Here is a 9,875-nt window from a genome sequence, read left to right on the forward strand (position 1 = left end):
GCCTTCCTCACTGAGGTAAGGCTATAATCCTGCTCTAAAATTGAACTTTGTATAAAAACGTCGTAGACCCACCTTCATGTATACATATCGACTCAGAATCGAAAACTGAACAAATGTCTGTGTGTATGTGTGTGTGTATGTGTGTGTGTATGTGTGTGTGTATGTGTGTGTGTATGTATGTATGTGACCAACAAACTAGCTCATGTTTCTCGGCACTGGCTGAACCGATTTGACCCGAACCTGTTGCATTCGACTTGGTTTAGGGTCCCATGGATCGAGTTTTATACAGATTGAAGTTTCGATAAGTAGTTCAAAAGTTATGTATAAAAATGTGTTTTGACATATATCCGGTTCTCACTTAAATGTATGTAAACTATGTCCGGATCCGCCATCCGACCCATCGTTGGTTAGGTTATCAAAAGACCTTTCCAACGAATCCAAAACATTGAAGATCTGGCAACCCTGTCCCGAGATATGTCCACTTAAGTGATATTTATGTACTTGTTGGATGCCGGATCTCACTTAAATGTATGTAAACTATGTCCGGATCCACCATCCGACCCATCGTTGGTTAGGTTATCAAAAGACCTTTCCAACGAGTTCAAAACATTGAAGATCTGGCAACCCTGTCTCGAGATATCCCGACTTAAGTGATATTGATGTACTTTTTGGAAGCCGGATCTCACTTAAATGTATGAAAACTATGTCCGGATCCACCATCCGACCCATCGTTGGTTAGGTTATCAAAAGACCTTTCCAACGAATCCAAAACATTGAAGATCTGGCAACCCTGTCCCGAGATATTTCCACTTAAGTGATATCTATTTACTTTTTGGATGCCGGATCTCACTTAAATGTATGTAAACTATGTCCGGATCCGCCATCCGACCCATCGTTGGTTAGGTTATCATAAGACCTTTCCAACGAATCCAAAACATTGAAGATCTGGCAACCCTGTCTCGAGATATGTCCACTTAAGTGATATTTATGTACTTTTTGGATGCCGGATCTCACTTAAATGTATGTAAACTATGTCCGGATCCACCATCCGACCCATCGTTGGTTAGGTTATCAAAAGACCTTTCCAACGAGTTCAAAACATTGAAGATCTGGCAACCCTGTCTCGAGATATCCCGACTTAAGTGATATTGATGTACTTTTTGGAAGCCGGATCTCACTTAAATGTATGTAAACTATGTCCGGATCCACCATCCGACCCATCGTTGGTTAGGTTATCAAAAGACCTTTCCAACGAATCCAAAACATTGAAGATCTGGCAACCCTGTCCCGAGATATGTCCACTTAAGTGATATTTATGTACTTTTTGGATGCCGGATCTCACTTAAATGTATGTAAACTATGTCCGGATCCACCATCCGACCCATCGTTGGTTAGGTTATCAAAAGACCTTTTCAACGAGTCCAAAACATTAAAGATCTGGCAACCCTGTTTCGAGATATGCCAACTTAAGTGACATTTATGAACTTTTTTGAAGCCGGATCTCATTTAAATATATGTAAACTATGTCCGGATCCACCATCCAACCCATCGTTGGTTAGGTTATCAAATGACCTTTCCAACGACTCCAAAACATTGATGATCTGGCAATCCTGTCTCGAGGTATGGCCACTTAAGTGATATTTATGTACTTTTTTATTCTGGATATTAAAAATAGATTAAATTTTTGTACAATTCCATCATATCAGCCATTGTTGGTAATAAGTGAGGAAGGCTCCAACCACATAGGTGGATTAAGTTAGTTTTTTGAAGTAAAATTACACCTTTTTGACACAAAATTTTTCATGTGGTAGTCACACCAAGTGTAAAGAGATTAAATTAATTAGAGACATTTCTTTCAAAAACACCGTACAAATTTGTTAATCAGCAAGTCGAAAAAAATGAGGATGTAAATTTACATATTATTAATGTATTTTTTTATAACTGATGTAGAAAAAATAAACAACACATGTGCAATGTATTGTTTGCTACACGCTTTTTGTGTTGAAATAACTCGTTTTTTGCCCAAATTACACAAATTTGAAAAGATTGTAACAATGCTTGAAAACTATGTAAATTCACATCTTTTATGTGTAATTTTTCTGTTCCATTATAAATGAAGGTCAAATTTCATATGATTCAAATAAAGAACATTCTAATACTTCCTTTTCAAAAATGAGTAAATTCATACGTTAGTTTTAATCGCTATTTAAACAAAACTATTAAAACAGTCTTCAATTCAGAACAATGAACTTTACATCATTTCCAGTCTATTTTTAAAGTCTGGTCATGCCACAAACAAGGGAAATCCCCCGGAACAGAATTTTCCATTAATATTCGTCTGGACACGTGCGCTCTCTCTCTCGCTTCAATGTGTCCACAAATAAGCTGATGACAAACTTTGTAGGGCGCGAAGGTCTGGCCGTGTCCCTCGACTTTGATTGGAAAGGACACCCACACAAACTAACATCTCCTTCACCCTCTCACCAACCACACACACACGTGGCCATATTTTACACGCGCTTTTCACGGCTCTTGGTCATTGTTGTTGCTGCTGCGACTGTTACTTGCCGAGATTTTCCGCTTTGTGTCCTTCGGCTTGTCTTTTTCGAAACCGCACCTCCCAACACTGTGAGGAAACACAAAGAAAAGGAGGCTGAGATGGGAAATTTGGTGTAAATGTTTTTGCAATTTATTTTGAAAAAAAAAAATTAAAAAGTCAACGGAAAATTCCAAAACAAGTTTTTAAATAAATAAAAAGATAGACTAAAATATAACAAGCAAAATTTCTCATCACTGGACCTCACCACTCGATACGCGGTTGATCCTTTCTCGTCTGGTTGTCCTGGCAGTGTACAGGGTTCGTCCCGTAGGGTGTTTGCTGCAAATCGCTACATCATGTTGGAGTGGCATTTCTGGTTACGTGCCATGGTACGTGGTCCATGGTGAATGCTTACTGAACAATAAATAGCAAAATTTAGAAAATCTTTCTTCGCGGTTTCCTGAGAAAACAAATGAATCTTCGACGAGGCTACGAAAACGAGAAAAAGGGAAGTAATGATAGACAGAGAATGCTCTTGCTGGCAAGCACGAGGTAAAACAAGAGAATTTGCTAGCTATAGTGACGGTCGCTACATCTTCTGATATTTTGGTGCTAGAATCATCAAATGATAGTTTTTTCTATCACTTATTTATAACACTGCTCGCTGAGTTAAGGCTATAATCCTGCTCTAAAATCAACTATTCACGAATGCTCGTAATCCCACCTTCATCCATACCTACACAGTAAACAAAAACATGGTAATATTACATTCGGGAAGGGATAAAATTTTTATGTTAGATTAAATGTGTAATTTTACCAAGAGGTAATAATTAACCTTCTACCGCCCACATTTTTTTCGAAAATTTTTATTTTTCCCGTGTTCAGAAGTTCATTTTGAGCAACTTTTGTTCTACGAAAAACGTGACTTTTCTTGTTTTATGTTTTGCTTGTTTTATTTTTAGTATTTTAATTTGCATTTATCTTGTTCAGTTTATATTTGTTTATGTTAGTATTTGGCTTACTCTACCTCCTCCTATCATTACATTTTGCCTTTCTATTTTTTCATGTTTTTACAGTCACTTTTTCTATTTTTTGCTTGTTCTTCACTTTTTCTGTTATTGAATGGCACCATTATCATTTAAATTGTAAAAAAATACGTAGTCTGGGACACTACAAAAATTACGGCATTTTTTTTTACTCAAAATTTACTCTAACATTTTCTAAAATTTTAAGAGTTCTTCTTTCCAATGCTTTAAAAAATGAAAAATGGTTGAAAATTGGACTTTTGGATTTTTTTTAGATCTAAGCTCGTCTAGAGGCGGGGTTGGGTTGTAGAAGGTTAACCTTTCAAAATTACAGCTTACAAATATACACAATTTTTTACTGAGTATACACACCATTTTTTCCATTGAATTCTGTAATGTTTTACTTATTTTCATCAACTGAAATTTCAGTAAATTAGGTTTTACCGAATTCTCAGTTAACTGACATTTTCCACTTTTACAGATACAGAGAAAAAAAATAATGGTAATATTCACCAGGAAATGGCGACAGATTTTGTGACAAAAAAAGGTGTAATATTACATCAGACATTGGTGAATTTTCATCAGTTTCCGATGAATATTCATCAGGTTTACATTTTTACACATTTTTTGAGTAAAAAAAATGAGCAATATTCAACCAATTAAATTTTCAACATTCCAAAATTCAACTTTTTTTGCTGTGTAGTTTAATAAAATTTCAGTAAAATGGTTTTCAAAACAAAAACAACTGAAATTTCAACCAAAGAAATGTCAAATTATTTTGCAAAAAATTCAATTATTTTTCTGTGTCAGCTTGACAGATCATTTGTAGAATTAAAAAAAAAGATCATTTGTAGAAGTGTCAGCAATCTTTGCTTAAAAAATGTGCAATATCACATTAGGAATTGGTGAATTTTAAACAGTTTCTGATGAATTTTCATCAGGGGATTTTTTAGGTTATAATACTAAAAAAAAGGTGATATTCAACCTACCACATCTTCAACATTCCAAAATTCATTTTTTTTGCTGCGTACTGATTTTTTAGCACACAGAAAAAAATGTTAAATTTTGGAATGTTGAAAATTTGGTTGGTGGAATATTATCTCTTTTTTAAGTAATACTACTCAAAAATGTGAAACTGATGAAAATTCATCAGAAACTCATGATAATTCACAAATTCCTGATGTAATATTACACATTTTTTGACACAAAATCTGTCACCATTTCCTTATGAACATTACCATATTTTTTTCTGTGTAGGTAATCAACAGACCCTTAAAAATAAAATAAAAATGAAGATCTGGCAATATTATATCAACGCAGATAAAAAAAATGCTGGTGATGAATATTACCAATTGGTGACAGATTTTGGAAAGTGTAATATTACACAAGGAACTGGTAATACTTACACAGTAAAAAAAACATGGTAATATTACATCTGGGATGGAGTACTCCTTTATGTCAGAAAAAATGTGTAATTTTACCTCTGAAAATGTGTTATTTTACCACTTTTCTAGTGTAATGTCACTTTTTCAGTCTGAATTGTGGTAAAATTACAACATCACAACAAGGAGGTAATATTCAACCTTCCATATTTAAACCTGAAAAATTTATACAATTTTTTACTGTGTAATATGTTGGAACACAGAAAAAAATAATAGTAATATTCATCAGGAAAAGGTGACAGGTTTTGAGTCAAAAATGTGTAATATAACATTAGGAATTGGTGAATTTTCACGAGTTTCTGATGAATTTTCATCAGGTTCACATTTTTACACATTTTCAATGGAAAAAAGAGGTGATCTTCAAGCAACCAAAATTCCAACCTTCCAAAATTATTTTTTTTTTATGTGGATTTATTTTTCTTTTCATGCCTGGATGGAAGAAAGTTATTTAAAAAACTGATCCGATGAGTCACAAGTTGCAAAATAGAAAGATCCACGTGCATTTCCTACACAGGAAATAAAATCATGCTAATATTACATCTGGGAAGTTTTTTTTTATGTCAAAACAAATACCTCTGAAAATGTTCAATTTTATTGCTTCACTCTTTTTAGTCTAAGTTGAAGTAAATTTACATCATTAAAGAAGTAATTTTCAACCTTCAAAAATTACATTTTTCAAATTTTCACAATTTTTGACTGTGTACTTGAGATTCTCAGATAGTCAATAACCACGAACAAGCATATTTTTCTTTAAATTAATAGTCTTTTACCTTTAGTGTTTATTTTTAATGTCTACCTTTTCAAAAAAAAATCTAAGCTGTGTTAGAGCTGCATAGCAAAAACTCCGATGGTAAAATCGCATGCTAAAGCATGCACATCACCTTCGTCAAAATAAACACTTAATATTACGCACTGCATGTACAATTTTTGCAAACACCGACAAAAAAAAGTTGCAACCGACGGGATTCAAACCCAGCACCAACAGTAAGGCCGGGCGCCTTAGCCCACTCGGCCATCAGACCGATGATAAGCTGTAAGGATAAACGCATATATCAGCTTGACACTTCGGTCAAGTAGGTTTCCCATACTGATGGGCTACATATTTCAGGGCGTAAAATTACATAAAATTGCATAAAATAATGCAATATTTATATTACACGCAGCTGAATTACTACTTTTTTAGCTGTGTGGGTAATGAATTTAAAAAAAAGAATTCTTAATTTCTAAATGATAAATGCTTAAGGAATGATTACTAACTGTAAATTCCCATAATTTTGGTGCCGGCCAGTGGATATTGGATTGGAAGCACACAAATTTTCGGAAATCATTAAGAGGAGGAAGAAACTTGATTAAAAGATTCTTTCGGAAATTCAGAAATTTTTAAACTATTCGACACCCTGCCTGTCAATCCCCGTATACATTGCAGCACACAAAGACCAGGCAAAAGTGCACAGCTTTCATTGTGTTGTTTGGGCGCTCAGTTTGCTGGAAATACCACCCACCTCACCAATATTTCCCAGTTTCCATGCATCAAACGCCGGAAGCTCGCCACCTCCAAAGTGCTTTCCCTGGTATCCCTGTTATATCCCCCCCCCCTGGTGGAAGCAGCCCTGCAGACCACGCGTGCTGAACAAGGAATTGAACGCTTCCAGGAACTTAAGCATCAGGAGTAGAGCAGCGGGAGTAATCGTTAATTATGTTTGATTTTTCTTTCAGCGCTCAACTTTGTCTTGGTCGTCGGTGACGGAGGAGCCTTTGTGTAAGTTGGGGGAGTTTGGTCGTAATGGCAAATGCATGCACTAGCTGACAGGGCACGTCACTAGCTCCGTAATATCGGGGTGGCTACATTGCCTCATCCTCATACACCAGTAAGGACCTAGACTGAACAACGATTTTTTTATGTTAGTTTGGTTTGTATGGTGGTTCTTCAAGAATTGATAAACCAAGGATGAGGGGGCCACCCACGTCACAACTTCCCCCCCTAGGAAATGGTCACAGACGATGGCTAGACAAAGACAAGGTCGGATCAACGAAGTGTTAGTGGATGTATGTGTGCTCACTCCGATCATATATTGCAGACAGGAGCATGACAGACAATAATGGCGAAGCAAGGCAGGTTGGATTAGTGTCGCATTGTGGACAGTTTCAATCTAATTTTGACCTATCTGAAAAATAACTATATTTGATTTACAACATTCCTTAAATTTAAGATTTTGTAAAATGAATTCAACATTATCATTACTTTTATTTGTTTTTTTTTTTGTACAACCTTTGAAAGCAAAAAAAAACGATGTCATAAAAATGTGTGAGTTTACCTCAGACAATCAGTAATGAGCAATTCCAGCCCAAAACAGGATTTTTTTAGGTACTTTTTTCTCGACCCTCTCCGATTTCAATGAAACTTTGTAGACATGTTATCCTAGGCATATATAAGCCATTTTTGTGTATATGGAGCCAGTAACACTCGATAATGACATTTGAGAAGGGCGTACGTGTTTTCAATATTTTTGTATTTCGTAATTTAAATATTGCTGTATCTCGAAGCCGTTGCATTGTATCAAAAAGTGGTCAAAGACAAACTTGTAGGAAATTTGACGGGCTTTCCGAAAAAAATACACTGAAAGAAAAAAAAACTCCACTTTTATGAGATTTTAAGATTTTTAAGTTTAAAAGTTAAATTTGAAGGTGAGCCCACAATTTTTTTTCGCTCAAATTTTTTGTGAAAATAGCCTAAGATGTTACAAAAAGACTCACGAAAAATGCACGATGGAGCAACTCACCTAAAAAAATACAAAAATCATTTGCTGAAACTGTTTTTTTGAAAAGTGCTCTAAACGTCAAAATTTTCAAAAGCCGAATACGGGAATCGATTCTCCAGACAATTTTACATAAAAGTCTCCATATTGACCATTGTCCTAAGTCCAATCCTTGTGAAGTTACAGCGGTTTTAAAAATAAAAATGTTGAAAAAATAGATTTTTTGATGGTTTTTGGCATTTTCTATATGACGGACTTGATTTTTCAGTTTCGAAAATATTTTTACCGAAAAGCTCGTCCAATTTCCCATAAGTTTGTCTTTGACCACATTTCAATTGGATGTATGGGCTTACAGATATAAGCTAATTACATTGCTCATAATTCAAACATAACATTTTTTCAGTGTAGTAAAGTAACCTGGATAATAAATTAGCTTATATCTGTAAGCCCATACATCCAATTGAAATGTGGTCAAAGACAAACTTATGGGAAATTGGACGAGCTTTTCGGTAAAAATATTTTCGAAACTGAAAAATCAAGTCCGTCATATAGAAATTGCCAAAAACCATCAAAAAACCTATTTTTTCAACATTTTTATTTTTAAAACCGCTGTAACTTCACAAGGATTGGACTTAGGACAATGGTCAATATGGAGACTTTTATGTAAAATTGTCTGGAGAATCGATTCCCGTATTCGGCTTTTGAAAATTTTGACGTTTAGAGCACTTTTCAAAAAAACAGTTTCAGCAAATGATTTTTGTATTTTTTTAGGTGAGTTGCTCCATCGTGCATTTTTCGTGAGTCTTTTTGTAACATCTTAGGCTATTTTCACAAAAAAATTGAGCGAAAAAAAATCGTGGGCTCACCTTCAAATTTAACTTTTAAACTTAAAAATCAAAAAATCTCATAAAAGTGGAGTGTTTTTTTCTTTCAGTGTATTTTTTTCGGAAAGCCCGTCAAATTTCCTACAAGTTTGTCTTTGACCACTTTTTGATACGAAGCAACGGCTTCGAGATACAGCAATATTTAAATTATGAACTACAAAAATATTGAAAACACGTACGCCCTTCTCAAATGTCATTATCGAGTATTACTGGCTCCATATACACAAAAATGGCTTATATATGCCTAGGATAACATGTTTACAAAGTTTCATTGAAATCGGAGAGGGTCGGGTACAACCGATTCCCTATTTGACATGGAATTGCTCTAATATTACATGTTTTTTATATGTAATTGCACTTGTTCAACTTGTATTGAAGCTAGAATTATTTTTTTTTTCAGAAGAGATTATCCACGCTGAATTTTACACCTTTGCATAATTTTTCAGTGTTTATGCATTTCAATTTTTTTTCGCCAAAGGTTATGGTAAATTACACGAAAAAGATGTAAATTTTACATTATTTATCATATTCCCATTTTATTAACGTTGCGTCAAATAATTCATTGAAAAAAAAACTTGAAATAAATGTTCGTTATTATTTACAATTGCACTTTTCTAACATTACAAATGTACCCAGTTTTAGATGTAATAAGGGCCATTCATATCATACGTCACACTTAAAGTGCATAGTATAACTTGAAACTGTTATTTTGTTTTTTTGTTTTTTTTTTTTTTTTTTTTTGATAAATATGCCTTAAGTTTTTGAAAACTTTTAAAAAGTTTCTTTTCTGGTCCAGTCGACATTTTTTAAATCTATTTTTCGCACTGTATCACCATAAAGCCATGAACCATAAAGACTTTAGCGATAACTTTAATTGGTATCTTGCCAGTCGGTGACGCTAGAAGGAGGGCAGGGTCGTCGTCGTCGGCGGCGGTGTTGGTCGTTTCGGTCAACTGCTTCCATTTGTGGATTAAAAAGTTTCCAGACGAGGGGAGCTCAATTGTGCACCGATTAGATTGTATACCCATCGCCATCCCCTAAGCTTACATTATCATTTTACCCGCTGGCGCCATAATTAATCGCAACATAAGCTGCGTCTATTTCCATTAAACTTTCGTACCAAGAAAAGAAAACACGATTTTCCTTGACCGACACTCACCAAAACTACAACAGCTACGTCATCACCGAACTGCTCCAGTCGGATCTGCACAAAATCATCGTCTCACCAC

The sequence above is a fragment of the Culex pipiens genome, chromosome 3, assembly GCF_016801865.2.
Source record: "Culex pipiens pallens isolate TS chromosome 3, TS_CPP_V2, whole genome shotgun sequence".
Taxonomy (NCBI): Eukaryota; Metazoa; Arthropoda; class Insecta; order Diptera; family Culicidae; genus Culex; species Culex pipiens.